Raw genomic sequence first — 22,937 nt, forward strand, 5'->3', positions numbered from 1 at the left:
ACAGCCACTGAGATAAGCAGACCCACGGACACTACCACCGTGGGATAACAGAACAGCCACTGAGCTAAGCAGACCCACGGACACTACCACCGTGGGATAACAGAACAGCCACTGAGATAAGCAGACCCACGGACACCGTGGGATAACAGAACAGCCGCTGAGATAAGCAGACCCACGGACACTACCACCGTGGGATAACAGAACAGCCACTGAGATAAGCAGACCCACGGACACTACCACCGTGGGATAACAGAACAGCCACTGAGATAAGCAGACCCACGGACACCGTGGGATAACAGAACAGCCACTGAGATAAGCAGACCCACGGACACTACCACCGTGGGATAACAGAACAGCCACTGAGATAAGCAGACCCACGGACACTACCACCGTGGGATAACAGAACAGCCACTGAGATAAGCAGACCCACGGACACTGCCAGCGTTGGGTATTAGAATGTGACAACTGAGTGTCAACGTCTCGGAGGAGTCTCTCTAACCTGAATGCTAAGATGCTCCTAAATGGTCTCATGTACTGTGGTCTCTCTTCAGGCTCCCTAAACATTCATGTACTGCAGTCTCTTCGGGCTCCCTACATTTAGCCTAAATTTAGTGAGGGGGGGCATTACAGAAGGCAGGCACACCATCAGTAATGAGAACATATCGCTCCCTAAAATGACCAGACAGTGTACCACTTCTTCGCGCACACACACACACACACACACACACACACACACACACACACACACACACACACACACACACACACACACACACACACACACACACACACACACACACACACACACACACACACACACACACACACACACACACACACACACACACACGAAGGAACGATCAACGTGTTCTCCTAGTTGTCAGTGCGTTTACCCATCTCCCTCTGTGCCTGTCAGCGTAACAGGAAACACGGTACGCTGGGGGCAGCTCCTTTAAAACATACGTGGTGTCAAACTCATTCCACGTTTTTTTACTTTCAATTAAGACCTAGATAAGCAGGTGAGGCAAGTTCCTTACTAATTAGTGACCTCATCAACCAGGTAAAAGGGAGGAGTGAAAACAAGCAGACAGGATCCTCCGTGGAGTTGGACTCGTGTTCTGAGGAATGTTCCACGGATCTAAGAAAGCAGACAGGATCCTCCGTGGAGTTGGACTCGTGTTCTGAGGAATGTTCCACGGATCTAAGAAAGCAGACAGGATCCTCCGTGGAGTTGGACTCGTGTTCTGAGGAATGTTCCACGGATCTAAGAAAGCAGACAGGATCCTCCGTGGAGTTGGACTCGTGTTCTGAGGAATGTTCCACGGATCTAAGAAAGCAGACAGGATCCTCCGTGGAGTTGGACTCGTGTTCTGAGGAATGTTCCACGGATCTAAGAAAGCAGACAGGATCCTCCGTGGAGTTGGACTCGTGTTCTGAGGAATGTTCCACGGATCTAAGAAAGCAACGCGGCTGAAGGGATAGATAAAAAGGAGACAGACATTAACGAAAAGGCTAATCGAAACTCTAATTAGTACAAAAAGGATTGTAACTGGCGGTGCTTAATCTGTGCTTGGCAGGGTAATCATCACACCCTGCTAGGAGATGAGACATGGGAGAGAAAGCAGTGGAGAAGGACCTCGGCGTTACTCTGGACCCTGATCTCTCTTTTGACGAACATATCAAGACTGTTTCAAGGACAGCTTTTTCCCATCTACGTAACATTGCAAAAATCAGAAACTTTTTTTGTCCAAAAATGTGGCAGAAAAATGTATCCATGCTTTTGTCACTTCTAGGTTAGACTACTGCAATGCTCTACTTTCCAGCTACCCGAATAAAGCACTAAATAAACTTCAGTTAGTGCTAAATACGGCTGCTAGAATCCTGACTAGAACCAAAAAAATTGTATTATATTACTCCAGTGCTAGCCTCTCTACACTGGCTTCCTGTCAAAGCAAGGGCTGATTTCAATGTTTTACTGCTAACCTACAAAGCATTACGTGGGCTTGCTCCTACCTATCTCTCTGATTTGGTCCTGCCGTACATACCTACACGTACGCTACGGTCACAAGACGCAGGCCTTCTAATTGTCCATAGAATTTCTAAGCAAACAGCTGGAGGCAGGGCTTTCTCCTATAGAGCTCCATTTTTATGGAATGGTCTGCCTACCCATGTCAGAGACGCAAACTCGGTCTCAACCTTTAAGTCTTTACTGAAGACTCATCTCTTCAGTGGGTCATATGATTGAGTGTAGTCTGGCCCAGGAGTGGGAAGGTGAACAGAAAGGCTCTGGATCAACGAACCGCCCTTGCTATCTCTGCCTGGCCGGTTCCCCTCTTTCCACTGGGATTCTCTGCCTCTAACCCTATTACAGGGGCAGAGTCACTGGCTTACTGGTGCTCTTCCATGCCGTCCCTAGGAGGGGTGCGTCACTTGAGTGGGTTGAGTCACTGATGTGATCTTCCTGTCTGGGTTGCCCCCCCCCCCCCTTTGGGTTGTGCCGTGGCGGAGATCTTTGTGGGCTATACTCAGCCTTGTCTCAGGATGGTAAGTTGGTGGTTGAAGATATCCCTCTAGTGGTGTGGGGGCTGTGCTTTGTCAAAGTGGGTGGGGTTATATCCTTCCTGTTTGGCCCTGTCCGGGGGTGTCATCGGATGGGGCCACAGTGTCTCCTGACCCCTCCTGTCTCAGCCTCCAGTATTTATGCTGCAGTAGTTTATGTGTCGGGAGGCTAGGGTCAGTTTGTTATATCTGGAGTACCTCTCCTGTCCTATCCGATGTCCTGTGTGAATTTAAGTATGCTCTCTCTAATTCTCTTTCTTTCTCCCTCGGAGGACCTGAGCCCTAGGACCATGCCTCAGGACTACCTGACATGATGACTCCTTGCTGTCCCCAGTCCACCTGGCCGTGCTGCTGCTCCAGTTTCAACCGTTCTGCCTGTGATTATTATTATTTGACCATGCTGGTCATTTATGAACATTTGAACATCTTGGCCATATTCTGTTATAATCTCCACCCGGCACAGCCAGAAGAGGACTGGCAACCACACATAGCCTGGTTCCTCTAGAGAGAGGAGAGGAGACACGAGAGAGGAGAGGAGACACGAGAGAGGAGAGGAGACTGAAGAGAGGAGAGGAGACTGAAGAGAGGAGAGGAGACACGAGAGAGGAGAGGAGACACGAGAGAGGAGAGGAGACACGAGAGAGGAGAGGAGACACGAGAGAGGAGAGGAGACACGAGAGAGGAGAGGAGACACGAGAGAGGAGAGGAGACACGAGAGAGGAGAGGAGACACGAGAGAGGAGAGGAGACACGAGAGAGGAGAGGAGACACGAGAGAGGAGAGGAGACACGAGAGAGGAGAGGAGACACGAGAGAGGAGAGAGAGGAGAGACACGAGAGAGGAGAGGAGACACGAGAGAGGAGAGAGAGAGAGGAGACACGAGAGAGGAGAGGAGACACGAGAGAGGAGAGGAGACACGAGAGAGGAGAGGAGACACGAGAGAGGAGAGGAGACACGAGAGAGGAGAGAGAGAGAGAGGAGAGGAGACACGAGAGAGGAGAGGAGACACGAGAGAGGAGACACGAGAGAGGAGAGAGACACGAGAGAGGAGAGGAGACACGAGAGAGGAGAGGAGACACGAGAGAGGAGAGGAGACACGAGAGAGGAGAGGAGACACGAGAGAGGAGAGGAGACACGAGAGAGGAGAGGAGACACGAGAGAGGAGAGGAGACACGAGAGAGGAGAGGAGACACGAGAGAGGAGAGGAGACACGAGAGAGGAGAGGAGACACGAGAGAGGAGAGGAGACACGAGAGAGGAGAGGAGACACGAGAGAGGAGAGGAGACACGAGAGAGGAGAGGAGACACGAGAGGAGACAGAAGTGTCAGACAAGGAACAGAGAAGAGGAGTGAGACAGGAGGAGACAGAGGAGAGACAGTCAACATGACAGGGGAGTGGATAGTAGTGGAGACAGAGGAGAGACAGTCAACATGACAGGGGAGTGGATAGTAGTGGAGACAGAGGAGAGACAGTCAACATGACAGGGGAGTGAATAGTAGTGGAGACAGGTGAGGAGACAGAGGAGAGACAGTCAACATGACAGGGGAGTGGATAGTAGTGGAGACAGGTGAGGAGACAGAGGAGAGACAGTCAACATGACAGGGGAGTGAATAGTAGTGGAGACAGGTGAGGAGACAGAGGAGAGACAGTCAACATGACAGGGGAGTGAATAGTAGTGGAGACAGGTGAGGAGACAGAGGAGAGACAGTCAACATGACAGGGGAGTGAATAGTAGTGGAGACAGGTGAGGAGACAGAGGAGAGACAGTCAACATGACAGGGGAGTGGATAGTAGTGGAGACAGAGGAGAGACAGTCAACATGACAGGGGAGTGGATAGTAGTGGAGACAGGTGAGGAGACAGAGGAGAGACAGTCAACATGACAGGGAGTGGATAGTAGTGGAGACAGTTGAGGAGACAGAGGAGAGACAGTCAACATGACAGGGGAGTGGATAGTAGTGGAGACAGTTGAGGAGACAGAGGAGAGACAGTCAACATGACAGGGGAGTGAATAGTAGTGGAGACAGGTGAGGAGACAGAGGAGAGACAGTCAACATGACAGGGGAGTGGATAGTAGTGGAGACAGTTGAGGAGACAGAGGAGAGACAGTCAACATGACAGGGGAGTGGATAGTAGTGGAGACAGTTGAGGAGACAGAGGAGAGACAGTCAACATGACAGGGGAGTGAATAGTAGTGGAGACAGGTGAGGAGACAGAGGAGAGACAGTCAACATGACAGGGGAGTGGATAGTAGTGGAGACAGTTGAGGAGACAGAGGAGAGACAGTCAACATGACAGGGGAGTGGATAGTAGTGGAGACAGAGGAGAGACAGTCAACATGACAGGGGAGTGGATAGTAGTGGAGACAGGTGAGGAGACAGAGGAGAGACAGTCAACATGACAGGGGAGTGGATAGTAGTGGAGACAGGTGAGGAGACAGAGGAGAGACAGTCAACATGACAGGGAGTGGATAGTAGTGGAGACAGGTGAGGAGACAGAGGAGAGACAGTCAACATGACAGGGGAGTGAATAGTAGTGGAGACAGGTGAGGAGACAGAGGAGAGACAGTCAACATGACAGGGGAGTGAATAGTAGTGGAGACAGAGGAGAGACAGTCAACATGACAGGGGAGTGGATAGTAGTGGAGACAGGTGAGGAGACAGAGGAGAGACAGTCAACATGACAGGGGAGTGAATAGTAGTGGAGACAGGTGAGGAGACAGAGGAGAGACAGTCAACATGACAGGAGAGTGAATAGTAGTGGAGACAGGTGAGGAGACAGAGGAGAGACAGTCAACATGACAGGGGAGTGAATAGTAGTGGAGACAGGTGAGGAGACAGGAGAGACAGTCAACATGACAGGGGAGTGGATAGTAGTGGAGACAGTTGAGGAGACAGAGGAGAGACAGTCAACATGACAGGGGAGTGAATAGTAGTGGAGACAGGTGAGGAGACAGAGGAGAGACAGTCAACATGACAGGGGAGTGAATAGTAGTGGAGACAGGTGAGGAGACAGAGGAGAGACAGTCAACATGACAGGGGAGTGGATAGTAGTGGAGACAGAGGAGAGACAGTCAACATGACAGGGGAGTGGATAGTAGTGGAGACAGAGGAGAGACAGTCAACATGACAGGGGAGTGAATAGTAGTGGAGACAGGTGAGGAGACAGAGGAGAGACAGTCAACATGACAGGAGAGTGAATAGTAGTGGAGACAGGTGAGGAGACAGAGGAGAGACAGTCAACATGACAGGGGAGTGAATAGTAGTGGAGACAGGTGAGGAGACAGGAGAGACAGTCAACATGACAGGGGAGTGAATAGTAGTGGAGACAGGTGAGGAGACAGAGGAGAGACAGTCAACATGACAGGGGAGTGAATAGTAGTGGAGACAGGTGAGGAGACAGAGGAGAGACAGTCAACATGACAGGGGAGTGAATAGTAGTGGAGACAGGTGAGGAGACAGAGGAGAGACAGTCAACATGACAGGGGAGTGGATAGTAGTGGAGACAGGTGAGGAGACAGAGGAGAGACAGTCAACATGACAGGGGAGTGGATAGTAGTGGAGACAGTTGAGGAGACAGAGGAGAGACAGTCAACATGACAGGGGAGTGAATAGTAGTGGAGACAGGTGAGGAGACAGAGGAGAGACAGTCAACATGACAGGGGAGTGGATAGTAGTGGAGACAGAGGAGAGACAGTCAACATGACAGGGGAGTGGATAGTAGTGGAGACAGAGGAGAGACAGTCAACATGACAGGGGAGTGAATAGTAGTGGAGACAGAGGAGAGACAGTCAACATGACAGGGGAGTGGATAGTAGTGGAGACAGAGGAGAGACAGTCAACATGACAGGGGAGTGGATAGTAGTGGAGACAGAGGAGAGACAGTCAACATGACAGGGGAGTGAATAGTAGTGGAGACAGGTGAGGAGACAGAGGAGAGACAGTCAACATGACAGGAGAGTGAATAGTAGTGGAGACAGGTGAGGAGACAGAGGAGAGACAGTCAACATGACAGGGGAGTGAATAGTAGTGGAGACAGTTGAGACAGGAGAGACAGTCAACATGACAGGGGAGTGAATAGTAGTGGAGACAGGTGAGGAGACAGAGGAGAGACAGTCAACATGACAGGGGAGTGAATAGTAGTGGAGACAGGTGAGGAGACAGGAGAGACAGTCAACATGACAGGGGAGTGGATAGTAGTGGAGACAGTTGAGGAGACAGAGGAGAGACAGTCAACATGACAGGGGAGTGAATAGTAGTGGAGACAGGTGAGGAGACAGAGGAGAGACAGTCAACATGACAGGGGAGTGGATAGTAGTGGAGACAGTTGAGGAGACAGAGGAGAGACAGTCAACATGACAGGGGAGTGGATAGTAGTGGAGACAGTTGAGGAGACAGTCAACATGACAGGGGAGTGGATGGAGAGGAGAGGAGACCGGGCGAGTGTCAGGGTAATGTGGCTCTAATTCCGAGTCGCGATCCTCAACGGCACCCTGATTGAGAGGGGTTTGGTCCTCAAAGCAGGGAGAGCACACACACACACACACACACACACACACACACACACACACACACACACACACACACACACACACACACACACACACCTCGAGCTATTCAAAAGAGCTCGTACCAGCCTCCTCCAGACACTCGCCAACCCTCTCACTCTTTGGGCACATTCATCTTCTCTCTCTACTTCCCAGTCGTGTCCCTTTAGCTTTCCCCTCCATTCCTCCCCTCCTCCTCGACTGTCTCTCCCCTCCCTCCCCTCCTCGACTGTTTCTCTCCCCTCCCTCCCTCCATTCCTCCTCGACTGTTTCTCTCCCTCCCTCCATTCCTCCCCTCCTCGACTGTTACTCTCCACTCTCCCTCTCGACTGTTTCTCTCCCCTCCCTCCCTCCCTCCCTCCCTCCCTCTCCTCCTCCTCGACTGTCTCTCCCCTCCCTCCCTCCATTCATCTCCTCGACTGTCTCTCCACTCCCTCCATTCATCTCCTCCTCCTCGACTGTTTCTCTCCCCTCCCTCCATTCCTCCTCGACTGTCTCTCCCCTCCCTCCCCTCATCGACTGTCTCTCCCCTCCCTCCCTCCATTCATCTCCTCCTCCTCGACTGTTTCTCTCCCTCCCTCCATTCCTCCTCGACTGTCTCTCCCCTCCCTCCCCTCATCGACTGTCTCTCCCCTCCCTCCCCTCCTCGACTGTCTCTCCCCTCCCTCCCCTCCTCGACTGTCTCTCACCTCCCTCCCCTCCTCGACTGTCTCTCCCCTCCCTCCATTCCTCCCCTCCTCGACTGTTCCTCTCCCCTCCCTCCCTCCATTCCCCTCCTCCTCGACTGTTTCTCTCCCCTCCCTCCATTCCTCCCCTCCTCCTCAACTGTTTCTCTCCCCTCCCTCCCTCCTCGACTGTCTCTCCCCTCCCTCCATTCCTCCCCTCCTCGACTGTTCCTCTCCCCTCCATCCCTCCATTCTTCCCCTCCGCAACTGTTTCTCTCCCCTCCCTCCATTCCTCCCCTCCTCAACTGTTTCTCTCCCCTCCCTCCCTCCCTCCCCTCCTCCTCGACTGTTTCTCTCCCCTCCCTCCCTCCCTCCCCTCCTCCTCGACTGTTCCTCTCCCCTCCCTCCCTCCATTCCTCCCCTCCTCAACTGTTTCTCTCCCCTCCCTCCCTCCATTCCTCCCCTCCTTAACTGTTTCTCTCCCCTCCCTCCATCCCTCCCTCCCCCCGACTGTTTCTCTCCCCTCCTCCACTGTTTCTCTCCCCTCCCTCCCTCCATTCCTCCTCAACTTTCTCTCCCCTCCCTCCATCCCTCCCTCCATTCCTCCCCGACTGTTTCTCTCCCCTCCCTCCATCCCTCCATCCATTCCTCCCTCCATTCCCGACTGTTTCTCTCCCCTCCCTCCATCCCTCCCTCCATTCCCGACTGTTTCTCTCCACTCCTTCCCATCTCTCCGGCCAGTCTACTGTATCCATCACAGGTTAGCTTTTCTCGTCATGAATCTTGTTCTGGAGGCAGGTCTGCAGAGTGATCAGGAGCTAGCACAGCCACAAAGCTATCAGAAATCATTCAGTTCTGCCCCCAGGACAAGATTGTTACCAATCGCACAAGGTAAATATGTATGACTCCAAACACCCAGAAAAGGCTCTCCTCGCTGGTTATCATCACAAATAATCCTGATTAGGTATCAGGTCTGTTGTTTTCGGTAATGACCTTAGTGATCACTGTTTTACAGCCTGTGTTCCTGAACCTGCCTCTGTACAAATGTTATAGAATCAGCTTGATCCCCCTCTGTTTTACAGCCTGTGTTCTTGAACCTGCCTCTGTACAAATGTTATAGAATCAGCTTGATCCCCTCTGTTTTACAGCCTGTGTTCGTGAACCTGCCTCTGTACAAATGTTATAGAATCAGCTTGATCCCCCTCTGTTTTACAGCCTGTGTTCGTGAACCTGCCTCTGTACAAATGGTATAGAATCAGCTTGATCCCCCTCTGTTTTACAGCCTGTGTTCTTGAACCTGCCTCTGTACAAATGTTATAGAATCAGCTTGATCCTCTCTGTTTTACAGCCTGTGTTCGTGAACCTGCCTCTGTACAAATGTTATAGAATCAGCTTGATCCCCCTCTGTTTTACAGCCTGTGTTTGTGAACCTGCCTCTGTACAAATGTTATAGAATCAGCTTGATCCTCTGTCGAGGACGCTTGGACCTTCTTTTTAGATATTTTCAGTGGTAATTGTTAACAAACACGGCCCTCATAGAGAAAATGGGAATTAAAAAACAGGTTCAGCTCCTGGTTCAACAGTGATCTGGCAGAGTTACTCCACCTCAAGAATTGCATTTGGCGAAAGGCTTGGCTTGGCGCACACACACACACACACACACACACACACACACACACACACACACACACACACACACACACACACACACACACACACAGGCAAATGAGAAATGAAGTGTACTCGGGATATCTGGAAGGCCAAAGCTAGTTACTTTAATAAGGAGCCGTTCTCTCTCTGTGGGTCGAACCCCAAGAAGTTCTGGAAAACGGTTAAAGACCTGGAGAATAAACCCTCCTCTTCACAGCTGCTCATGTCCCTTAATGTTGATGATGTGGTTGTTACTGACAAGGAGCGCATGTCCCTTAATGATGATGATGTGGTTGTTACTGACAAGGAGCACATGCCCCTTAATGTTGATGATGTGGTTGTTACTGACAAGGACCACATGTCCCTTAATGATGATGTGGTTGTTACTGACAAGGACCACATGTCCCTTAATGATGATGATGTGGTTGTTACTGACAAGGAGCACATGCCCCTTAATGTTGATGATGTGGTTGTTACTGACAAGGACCACATGTCCCTTAATGATGATGTGGTTGTTACTGACAAGGACCACATGTCCCTTAATGTTGATGATGTGGTTGTTACTGACAAGAAGCACATGGCTGAGCTCTTTAATCACCACTTCATTAAGTCAGGATTCCTATTTGACTCAGCCATGCCTCATTGCCCGTCCAACATTTCCTCATCAACCACCCCTTCTAATGCAACTATCCCTGATGCTCCTCCCTCTTTTTCCCCTGCCTCGCTACAAAGTTTCTCCCTGCAGTCAGTCACTGAGTCAGAGGTGCTAAAGCAGCTCCTTAAACTTGACCCAATAAAAACCATCTGGGTCAGATGGTTTAGACCCTTTCTTCTTTAAGGTTGCTGCCCCTATCGTCGCCAAGCCCGTCTCCAACCTTTTTAACCTGTTTCTCCTCTCTGGGGAGGTTCCCATTGCTTGGAAGGCAGACACGGTTCATCCTTTATTTAAAGGGGGAGATCAAGCTGATCTTAACTATTACAGGTCTATTTATATTTTGCCCTGTTTATCAAAGTGTTTGAAAAACTTGACAATAATCAACTGACCGGCTTTCTTGATGTCTATAGTATTCTCTCTGGTAAGAAATCTGGTTCCCGCTCAGGTTATGGATGTGTAACCTTGATTCTAAGCAATGTTGTCCTTTCTTGTGGGCCAGCTAAAGACTATTGGGGTCTTTTGGCCAGGTTTGCTAACTACCTCTCTCAAAGAGTGCAGTGTATAAAGTCAGAAAATCTACTGTCTCAGGCACTGCATGTCACCAAGGGAGTACCAAGGCTCAATCCTAGGCCCCACGCTCATCTCAATTTACTTAACTAATTTACTTAGCTATGTTGATAGCTTCCTACTGCCTGAGCTATCTCATCCATTTACATGCAGATACAGTCTTATACTGAGCTGGCACTTCCCCAGATGTTGTGTTAAACGCTCTACAACAAAGCTTTCTTAGTGTCCAACAAGCTTTCTCTGCCCTTAACCTTGTTCTGAACACCATAACAAATGTCATGTGGTTTGATAAGAAGAATGCCCCTCTGCCTACAGGTGTGATTACTACCTCTAAGGGTTTAGAGCTTGAGGTAGTCACCTCATACAAGGTACTTGGGAGTATCTTCTCTCAGCACATATCAAATCTGCAGCCTAAAGTTAAATCTAGACTTGGTTTCCTCTATCGTAATCGCTCCTCTTTCACCCCAGCTGCAAAACGGACACATCACTGCACCCCATACTGTTTTTTAAAGCTAGCCAGAAGCTAGCCAGAAACTCCAAGAAGCTAGCCAGAAACTAGCCAGAAGCTAGCCAGGAGCTAGCCAGAAGCTAGCCCAGAAGCTAATCCAGAAGCTAATCAGAAGCTAATCAGAAGCTAGTTCGCTTCTTTACTGGCAAATCGTTAGTATTCAGCTAACCACGGGTTGTGGTCATCAGCTATCCTTTAGCTCGAAAATCTATCGCTAGTTTTGTACGGCGCAGCGCGGCTCGGAACGGAACATACCGGACCAATTTCTCTCTCCATGTCCCTGGATTTCAACTGCTCTCTGGACATTCACACCCGGATCTCACAGCTAGCTAGCTGCTATCCGTGTGACTATCGGCTTTCGTCGATTCCGGAGCAAAAATCAATTACTCCGGAGCTAGCCAGCTCAGTCAATCACTCCTGAGTTCCATCAATCACTCCTGGGCTGCAGTCACCTATCCGGACCCGTTTTACTGCCTCCGCAGAGCCCCACCGGGCCTTCACAACTGGACTGCCAACGTTATCTACCCGAAGGAGATCCGGCTGGCTCCTCCGTCGCGACGTTACCTGAACGCCCATCTGCAGCCTGCTAACCGTTAACCGTCTTACCGGCTGCTCTCAGAATAGACAATCGGACAATTTATTTATTTTTTATTATTATTATTATGTTTCTTCTTGGGCCTCTATAACTATATCTATTGTTATAACTATATCTATTGTTTTTATTTTTTGTTGTTGTGTGATTTGGATTAATCCCCTCTAATCCCCTCTACCAAACGGAACCCCACACAATCTACTGACGGAACGCAAGAGGTGGCTAACAACAGACCTCCATCCTATGCTAGCTTGCTACCGATGGCCTGGCTAGCTGTCTAAATCGCCGTGACCCCCAAACCAACCACTCCACTCACTGGACCCTTTTGATCACTCGACTAAGGATGCCTCTGCTTAATGTCAATATGTCTTGTCCATTGCTGTTCTGGTTAGTGTTTATTGGCTTATTTCACTGTAGAGCCTCTAGTCCTGCTCACTATACCTTATCCAACTTATTAGTTCCACCACCCACACATGGAATGGCATCTCCTGGTTTCAATGATGTTTCTAGAGACAATATCTCTCTCTTCATCAGTCAATACCTAGGTTTACCTCCACTGTATTCACATCCTACCATACCTTTCTGTCATTATACATGCTATTTTACCTCCTTTTAGAGACGTTCTAGACCAATTCTTATTGCTTTTAGCCGCACCCTTATTCTTCTCCTCCTATGTTCCTCTGGTGATGTAGAGGTGAAACCAGGCCCTGTAGCCCCCAGTTCCACTCCTATTCCCCAGGCGCTCTCTTTTGATGACTTCTGTAACCGTAATAGCCTTGGTTTCATGCATGTTAACATTAGAAGCCTCCTCCCTAAGTTTGTTCTATTCACTGCTTTAGCACACTCTGCCAACCCGGATGTTCTAGCTGTGTCTGAATCCTGGCTTAGGAAGACAGAAATTTTCATTCCAAACTACAACATTTTCAGACAAGATAGAACTGCCAAAGGGGGCGGTGTTGCAATCTACTGCAAAGATAGCCTGCAGAGTTCTGTCCTACTATCCAGGTCTGTACCCAAACAATTTGAACTTCTACTTTTAAAAATCCACCTCTCTAAAAACAAGTCTCTCACCGTTGCCGCCTGCTATAGACCACCCTCTGCCCCCAGCTGTGCTCTGGACACCATATGTGAACTGATTGCCCCCATCTATCTTCAGAGCTCGTGCTGCTAGGCGACCTAAACTGGAACATGCTTAACACCCCAGCCATCCTACAATCTAAACTTGATGCCCTCAATCTCACACAAATTATCAATGAACCTACCAGGTAAAAGCCTTAAACACAGGCACCCTCATAGATATCATCCTAACCAACTTCCCCTCTAAATACACCTCTGCTGTCTTCAACCAAGATCTCAGCGATCCTGCCTCAATGCCTGCATCCATAATGGGTCATATTGAAAACGCTCCCTGAAACACTCCGAGCAGGCCTCAGTATCCTGAAGGATGCTCATCCGTCAGTAGAGGATGCCTTTTTTTTTTTAAATGCCTTCCTAACCATCTTAAATAAACATGCCCGATTCAAGAAATTTAGAACCAGGAACAGATATAGCCCTTGGTTCTCCCCAGACCTGACTGCCCTTAACCAACACAAAAACATCCTATGGTGTTCTGCATTAGCATTGAACAGCCCCCGTGATATGCAGCTGTTCAGGGAAGCTTGAAACCGTTATACACAGGTAGTTAAAAAAGCCAAGGCTAGCTTTTTCAAGCAGAAATTTGCTTCCTGCAACACTAACTCAAAAAAGTTCTGGGACACTGTAAAGTCCATGGAGAATAAGAACACCTCCCAGCTGCCCACTGCACTGAAGATCGGAAACACTGTCACCACTGATAAATCCACCATAATTGAGAATTTCAATAAGCATTTTTCTACAGCTGGCCATGCTTTCCACCTGGCTACTCCGACCCCGGTCAACAGCACTGCACCCCCAACAGCAACTCGCCCAAGCCTTCCCCATTTCTCCTTCTCCCAAATCCATTCAGCTGATGTTCTGAAAGAGCTGAAAAAATCTGGACCCCTACAAATCAGCCAGGCAAGACAATCGGGACCCTCTCTTTCTAAAATGATTTGCAGAAATTGTTGCCACCCCTATTACTAGCCTGTTCAACCTCTCTTTCGTGTCGTCTGAGATTCCCAAAGATTGGAAAGCAGCTGCGGTCATCCCCCTCTTCAAAGGGGGGGACACTCTTGACCCAAACTGCTACAGACCTATATCTATCCTACCATGCCTTTCTAAGGTCTTCGAAAGCCAAGTCAACAAACAGATTACCGACCATTTCGAATCTCACCATACCTTCTCTGCTATGCAATCTGGTTTCAGAGCTGGTCATGGGTGCACCTCAGCCACGCTCAAGGTCCTAAACGATAGCTTAACCGCCATCGATAAGAAACATTACTGTGCAGCCGTATTCATTGATCTGGCCAAAGCTTTCGACTCTGTCAACCACCACATCCTCATCGGCAGACTCGACAGCCTTGGTTTCTCAAATGATTGCCTCGCCTGGTTCACCAACTACTTCTCTGATAGAGTTCAGTGTGTCAAATCAGAGGGTCTGCTGTCCGGACCTCTGGCAGTCTCTATGGGGGTGCCACAGGGTTCAATTCTTGGACCGACTCTCTTCTCTGTATACATCAATGAGGTCGCTCTTGCTGCTGGTGATTCTCTGATCCACCTCTACGCAGATGACACCATTCTGTATACTTCTGGCCCTTCTTTGGACACTGTGTTAACAACCCTCCAGGCAAGCTTCAATGCCATACAACTCTCCTTCCGTGGCCTCCAATTGCTCTTAAATACAAGTAAAACTAAATGCATGCTCTTCAACCGATCGCTACCTGCACCTACCAGCCTGTCCAACATCACTACTCTGGACGGCTCTGACTTAGAATACGTGGACAACTACAAATACTTAGGTGTCTGGTTAGACTGTAAACTCTCCTTCCAGACCCATATCAAACATCTCCAATCCAAAGTTAAATCTAGAATTGGCTTCCTATTTCGCAACAAAGCATCCTTCACTCATGCTGCCAAACATACCCTTGTAAAACTGACCATCCAACCAATCCTCGACTTTGGCGATGTCATTTACAAAATAGCCTCCAATACCCTACTCAACAAATTGGATGCAGTCTATCACAGTGCAATCCGTTTTGTCACCAAAGCCCCATATACTACCCACCATTGCGACCTGTACGCTCTCGTTGGCTGGCCCTCGCTTCATACTCGTCGCCAAACCCACTGGCTCCATGTCATCTACAAGACCCTGCTAGGTAAAGTACCCCCTTATCTCAGCTCGCTGGTCACCATAGCATCTCCCACCTGTAGCACACGCTCCAGCAGGTATATCTCTCTAGTCACCCCCAAAACCAATTCTTTCTTTGGCCGCCTCTCCTTCCAGTTCTCTGCTGCCAATGACTGGAACAAACTACAAAAATCTCTGAAACTGGAAACAGTTATCTCCCTCACTAGCTTTAAGCACCAACTATCAGAGCATCTTACAGATTACTGCACCTGCACATAGCCCACCTATAATTTAGCCCAAACAACTACCTCTTTCCCAACTGTATTTAATTAATTTATTTATTTTGCTCCTTTGCACCCCATTATTTTTATTTCTACTTTGCACATTCTTCCATTGCAAAACTACCATTCCAGTGTTTTACTTGCTATATTGTATTTACTTTGCCACCATGGCCTTTTTTGCCTTTACCTCCCTTCTCACCTCATTTGCTCACATTGTATATAGACTTGTTTCTACTGTATTATTGACTGTATGTTTGTTTTACTCCATGTGTAACTCTGTGTCGTTGTATCTGTCGAACTGCTTTGCTTTATCTTGGCCAGGTCGCAATTGTAAATGAGAACTTGTTCTCAACTAGCCTACCTGGTTAAATAAAGGTGTTCTCAACTAGCCTACCTGGTTAAATAGAGGTGTTCTCAACTAGCCTACCTGGTTAAATAAAGGTGTTCTCAACTGGCCTTCCTGGTTAAATAAAGGTGTTCTCAACTAGCCTACCTGGTTAAATAAAGGTGTTCTCAACTAGCCTACCTGGTTAAATAAAGGTGTTCTCAACTGGCCTTCCTGGTTAAATAAAGGTGTTCTCAACTAGCCTTCCTGGTTAAATAAAGGTGTTCTCAACTAGCCTACCTGGTTAAATAAAGGTGTTCTCAACTAGCCTACCTGGTTAAATAAAGGTGTTCTCAACTAGCCTACCTGGTTAAATAAAGGTGTTCTCAACTAGCCTACCTGGTTAAATAAAGGTGTTCTCAACTAGCCTACCTGGTTAAATAAAGGTGTTCTCAACTAGCCTACCTGGTTAAATAAAGGTGTTCTCAACTAGCCTACCTGGTTAAATAAAGGTGTTCTCAACTAGCCTTCCTGGTTAAATAAAGGTGTTCTCAAGTAGCCTTCCTGGTTAAATAAAGGTGTTCTCAACTGGCCTTCCTGGTTAAATAAAGGTGTTCTCAACTAGCCTACCTGGTTAAATAAAGGTGCGATAAAAATAAAATAAATATATATATAAATAAAAGCAGGTTCATGTTTATTGGGATGAGTCATATATATATATATATATATGCTTTTCCACCCAGCTGTCTCCTTAATTTGAACTATTCTAGTCTGTTCTATTGTACTCTATTCAGTGGTGGGTTTGTGTCTTCAGCTACTGAATAAGACCAGCCTAATCCCCAACAGCTGCCTGTGTGTGTGGGTTGTGTGCGTGTGCGTGTGCGTTCAAGTCCTTCTGATTGAATCTCTATTAAATGAGGACAACTAGTCCCAGGAGAGACAGCCAATAAGACAGGGAGAAGGAGAGAGGAAAGGAGGAGAGGAAGAACGAGGGGAAAGGTTGTAAGTCGACCGAGCAGGGATCTATTAGTGGTGCGTTTGACATATTTGAGATAACAGATTGGGCTCCTTAACTAAATAAAGCCCTCACCACTATCTCATTTATTACTCTATTTCATTTGACTTGTTGTGTTTTGATAGGATGATCCTCTCATAGGCAAATAGTGGATGGTGGAATTGGTGCATATTTCAGAATTTTCCATCCAATATGCATTATTTTTTCTTTTACCTTTTATTTAACGAGGCAAGTCAGTTAACTTTCCTAGCGCAGGCGTTCCGCTAGCGGAACCCCTCGACCACATTCCGCTAGCGGAACCCCTTTGGTGGAACAAACTCCCGCACGACGCCAGGACAGCGGAGTCAATCACCACCTTCCGGAGACACCTGAAACCCCACCTCTTTAAGGAATACCTAGGATAGGTATGTCATAAGGTGAATGCACCAATTTGTAAGTCGCTCTGGATAAGAGCGTCTGCTAAATGACTTAAATGTAAATGTAATGTAAATGTAATGTAAATGTAAATAGGGGTTTTTGGCGGGAAAGAAGAGGCAGCATTGGACCACTGGTTTATGGGACCTAATTCCTTACTTGGACAATTGGCAGTTGGAAGGTGTGCTTTAGGACACTAAAGGCATCTCTGAAGGCATCTCTGATATGATAGTATCAGGGACAACAGTCCCAGGTGGGGCAGACACATGGAAGACAACTTAGAGACGTCTACAGTATGTTTAACATATACTGTATATACAGTGCCTTGCGAAAGTATTCAGCCCCCTTGAACTTTGCGACCTTTTGCCACATTTCAGGCTTCAAACATAAAGATATAAAACTGTATTTTTTTGTGAAGAATCAACAACAAGTGGGACACAATCATGAAGTGGAATGACATTTATTGGATATTTCAAACTTTTTTAACAAATCAAACTGAAAAATTGGGCGTTCAAAAAAGAGTTCATTATTAAAAAAAGAGGAATGACAGTACAGACGGATAGGTTGCAAGATGGAATCCCCGAGCTGACAAGGAAAATAATCTGTCGTTCTGCCCCCTGAACAAGGCAGTTAACCGACTGTTCTCTGGTAGGCAGTCATTGTAAATAACCATTTGTTCTTAACCTTTTTGGGATAGGGGGCATCATTTTCACTTTTGGATGAATAGCGTACCCAGAGTGAACTGCCTCCTGCTCTGTCCCAGATGCTAATATATGCATATTATTATTAGTATTGGATAGAAAACACTGAAGTTTCTAAAACTGTTTGAATGATGTCTGTGTAAAACAGAACTCATATGGCAGGCGAAAACCTGAGAAAAATCCAACCAGGGAGTGGAACATCTGAAGTTTGTAGTTTTTGGCCTACCGAATACACAGTGTCTATGGAGTCAAGTTGCACTTCATACGGCTTCCACTAGATGTCAACCATCTTTAGAAACTTGTTTCAGGCTTGGTTTGAGGAGTCTACTGTAAAGGAGGGGCTCAGGAGACCTATTTGAGTCGGTGGTCTGGCAGAGTGTCTCAGGCTCGTGACGCGCGCTCCCGACAGAGTTAGCTCTTGTTCCAATGCTTTTCTTCAGACATAGGAATTCTCCGTTTGGAAGCTTATTGATGTTCTATGTTAAAAACATCCTAAAAGATTGATTACATACATCGTTTGACTTGTTTCTACGGACTGTAACAGTACTTTGAGTTATTGTCTGGAGGAAGTGCTCGCGCCTCAGGAAGATAACTGGGCTGAACACGCTAACAACAAGTGGCTATTTGGACATAAATTATGGACTTTCTGGAACAAATCAGTAATTTATTGTCGAACTGGGATTCCTGGAAGTGCCTTCTGATGAAGATCAACAAAGGTAAGTTAATATTTATGGTGTTATTTCTAACTTCTGTTGACTCCAAAATGGAGGAGATTTCTCTGGATGTTTTGGGCTCTGCGCTCCATTCTCAGATTATGCTTTTTTTTTTTTTTATCTGACACAGCGGTTGCATTAAGGAGAAGTCTCTTTAATTCTGTGAATAACACTTGTATCTTTTATCAATGTTTATTATGAGCATTTCTGCAAAATCACCAAATGTTTTGAAATCTAAACATTACTGCAGGTAAACACACCAATGTAAACTGAGATTTTTGGATATAAATATGCACATTATCGAACAAAACATACATGTATTGTGTAACATGAAGTCCTATGAGTCTCATCTGATGAAGATCAAAGGTCAGTGGTTCATTTTATCTCTATTTCTGCTTTTTGTGACTCCTCTCTTTGGCTGGAAAATGGCTCTGACCTAAAATAATCATATGTTGTGCTTTCGCTGTAACGCCTTTTTGAAATCGGACACTATGGGTAGATTAACAAGATGTTTATATTTCATTTGCTGTATTGGACTTGTTAATGTGTGACAGTTCCATATTTCCAAAAAATATATTTTAGAATTTTGCGCGCTGCCTTTTCAGCGGAATGTGGTCGAGGGGTTCCGCTAGCGGAATGTGGTCGAGGGGTTCCGCTAGCGGAATGTGGTCGAGGGGTTCCGCTAGCGGAATGTGGTCGAGGGGTTCCGCTAGCGGAATGTGGTCGAGGGGTTCCGCTAGCGGAATGTGGTCGAGGGGTTCCGCTAGCGGAATGTGGTCGAGGGGTTCCGCTAGCGGAACGCCTGCGCTAGGAAAGTTAACTGACTTGCCTTGTTAAATAAAAGGTCAAAGAAAAAATAAAGCATATTGGATGGAAAATTCTGAAATATGCACCAAATTATTTTTGTATCTTATCTTAAATGCTCCCAAAAATAATTTTACAGAAACGTGTTACAAATGACAGAGTCATCGATGATTCAACAACTTATATTTTAAAAAGAGGAAACACATTAAGTTCTCTATTCAGTCTCATCCATTTCCCATAACTCAAGTTACCTGTAAGGATTTTCTTACTAATAGTGTCAAATGAACAGCTGTACAAAATCCACTGTTGCAAAATGTATAGAATTAACAAAGGTATTATTCATCCTAAAATCAGAAATGTTTTTGTTTTTACATGGACGATATCTTGAGATCATACAAGACAATAGAACACTTTTAAAAAAGGTGGAACGGAACGGATGGACAGACCGATGTATGGAAGAGGAGATAACACAGAGAGTGTGTATGTGTGTGTGTGTGTGTGTGTGTGTGTGTGTGTGTGTGTGTGTGTGTGTGTGTGTGTGTGTGTGTGTGTGTGTGTGTGTGTGTGTGTGTGTGTGTGTGTGTGTGTATACACACCCACCTGCTTTCCTAGCAAGCCTGTCTCAGTGAGTTAAATATATCTGCATCAGAGAGAGAGAGAGAGAGAGAGAGAGAGAGAGAGAGAGAGCTTTCACACCATGCCATAGCTTGTCATGTTGAGACTGGCCTACTAATATTTGCTTTTTGTTATTATTCTCATTAATATTGGCTGTTGTTAATGTTCATTCCATTCTCAGCACCACCGTGTTATCAATGTAAGTCATAACTTGTTAGGGAAGTGCTCCCGCTGTGGGAACATCAATCAGTGGAAATCTCAAGTGCGACACGTATAGTTTTTGATTAAAAAAAATTAAAGAGCTGCGAAAAGCTGCCTGAATTCTCTACTTCCTTAACAGGTTTTAACAATGCATTTCAAAATGGGCTTATTTCAGACCTACGCTTGTCGCCCGCATTCCCGCCTTTGGGACAACAACGACTGTCATTGTTCGGGGATCGAGACGTGAGCGTCTCATCATTTCATACAGATCTCTGATTACACTTAGCTAACCTATAAATAATGACATTGTGTAGCCTCGTCTGGCTAGTTCTCGGTAATTAACTATTTAGCAGTATTAAAATGTCACCTCTCTCACTCAAGGGACAGATGCATTCTGACACAGAGCATATAACCTATGCCAATATTCACGGACAAGACGAACGCATATTACGCAAGAGTAATGAACGCAAGAGTCAAAAAAAAAAATGTATCATCTGATCATTCTGGATCCAATTGTAACATGTTGCACATCAAAACATCCATCATGGATTTCCTGGTAGAGGAAATAGCTCCCGTCTCACTTAGTCAGCCTAGGGTCATACCGGGAAGTAGACCTAACTACCGGTGTCTATAAAACGCCCAGTTCTAGACAGAGACCAAATGTTTTGTCAGATTCTTTGAGTGGTAATAGTTTCTTGCAGTCACACACACAAAAAAAAAACATTTTCAAGTCACATTGGGACAAGTGACTTGAGCTTTTGGACAACAGAAAAGATCAGTCCCACCTGGCTAACGGACCAGTGACAACAGGAAAGATCAGTCCCACCTGGCTAACGGACCAGTGACAAAAGGAAAGATCAGTCCCACCTGGCTAACGGACCAGTGACAACAGGAAAGATCAGTCCCACCTGGCCAACGGACCAGTGACAACAGGAAAGATCAGTCCCACCTGGCTAACGGACCAGTGACAACAGGAAAGATCAGTCCCACCTGGCTAACGGACCAGTGACAACAGAAAAGAAGCAAATGTCCCACCTGAGCCTTTCCCACCTAACGGACCAGTGACAAAAGGAAAGATTTCACTTGTCCCATGTCAATAACCAGTGACAACAGGAAAGAGTCCCACCTGAGGACTGAAGACCAAAGGAAAGATCAGTCCCACCTGCCCGAGGGACCAGTGACAACAGGAAAGATCAGTCCCACCTGGCTAACGGACCAGTGACAACAGAAAAGAAGCAAATGTTGAGCCTTTTAATTGAAGTCATTTCACTTGTCATGTCAATAACGTGAAGAGAGAGAGACTAAGATCACTGCCCCCAAAGTGTGGCTGGGGTTATGCTCAACAAAGTGTGGCTGGGGTTATGCTCAACAAAGTGTGGCTGGGGTTATACTCAACAAAGTGTGGCTGGGGTTATGCTCAACCCAGACCAGTATGTGTCCAGACAATGAGCTCAGTGTTCAGACTTTGTATACTAAAGCCTACCGACCCCCCTCGCGCACCACACACACACACACACACACACACACACACACACACACACACACACACACACACACACACACACACACACACACACACACACACACACACACACACACACACACACACACACACGGAAAGAAAAAAAAAAGAGAGAGCGCGAGGCAGGAAGAGAAAGAGACGGAGGGTTACAGAGAGAGAAGGCATTCCCTCTCCAATATGCCCCCCTAGACACAACTATGACCAAAACAACCAACGAAGAACAGGTCACAACTCCTGCAGCTCTGTCACAAACAGTTCTGAACATAGGAGTCCCCTCGAAGCCTACCGTTGACTATGGTTGGTACACCAATAGCTCATCTCTTGGCAGTAGTACTGTAGACTACTTTAAATCACTGACCTCAACCCAGAGTCTCTCAGAGCGTTCACAGTCAGTCCACTGACATCCCTATCAGACCACAGCAAAATCACAGTCTACTTAAACAGAGCAACTTAATTTTTTTAAATGTTTTTTTTTTACACCTTTATTTAACAATTCAGTTAAGAACAAATTCTTATTTTCAATGACGGCGTAGGAACAGTGGGGTTAACTGGTCTAGGAACAGTGGGTTAACTGGTCTAGGAACAGTGGGTTAACTGGTCTAGGAACAGTGGGTTAACTGGTCTAGGAACAGTGGGTTAACTGGTCTAGGAACAGTGGGATAACTGGTCTAGGAACAGTGGGTTAACTGGTCTAGGAACAGTGGGTTAACTGGTCTAGGAACAGTGGGTTAACTGGTCTAGGAACAGTGGGTTAACTGGTCTAGGAACAGTGGGTTAACTGGTCTAGTCTAGGAACAGTGGGTTAAACAGTGGGTCAACTGTCTAGGAACAGTGGGTCAACTGGTCTAGGAACAGTGGGTCAACTGGTCTAGGAACAGTGGGTTAACTGGTCTAGGAACAGTGGGTTAACTGGTCTAGGAACAGTGGGTCAACTGGTCTAGGAACAGTGGGTCAACTGGTCTAGGAACAGTGGGTCAACTGGTCTAGGAACAGTGGGTCAACTGGTCTAGGAACAGTGGGTTAACTGCCTGTTCAGGGGCATAATGACAGATACCTTGTCAGCTCGGGGGTATGAACTTGCAACCTTCCGGTTACTAGTCCAACTCTCTAACCACTAGGCTACCCTGCCCCCTCTACACTCTAACCACTAGGCTACCTGCCGCCTCTACACTCTAACCACTAGGCTACCCTGCAGCCTCTACACTCTAACCACTAGGCTACCCTGCAGCCTCTACACTCTAACCACGAGGCTACCCTGCCGCCTCTACACTCTAACCACGAGGCTACCCTGCCGCCTCTACACTCTAACCACGAGGCTACCCTGCCGCCTCTACACTCTAACCACGAGGCTACCCTGCCGCC

The 22,937-nt window shown here is 47.1% G+C and overlaps 1 protein-coding gene across 1 annotated transcript in view; it reads right to left on the reverse strand.

The window, feature by feature from the left end:
* The window catches only part of trit1 (tRNA isopentenyltransferase 1), a 93,399-nt gene that overhangs the window by 49,829 nt on the left and 20,633 nt on the right, over window positions 1-22,937 (reverse strand). The window lies entirely within an intron of this gene.

Source organism: Oncorhynchus keta, chromosome 20 (assembly GCF_023373465.1).
Source record: "Oncorhynchus keta strain PuntledgeMale-10-30-2019 chromosome 20, Oket_V2, whole genome shotgun sequence".
NCBI lineage: Eukaryota > Metazoa > Chordata > Actinopteri > Salmoniformes > Salmonidae > Oncorhynchus > Oncorhynchus keta.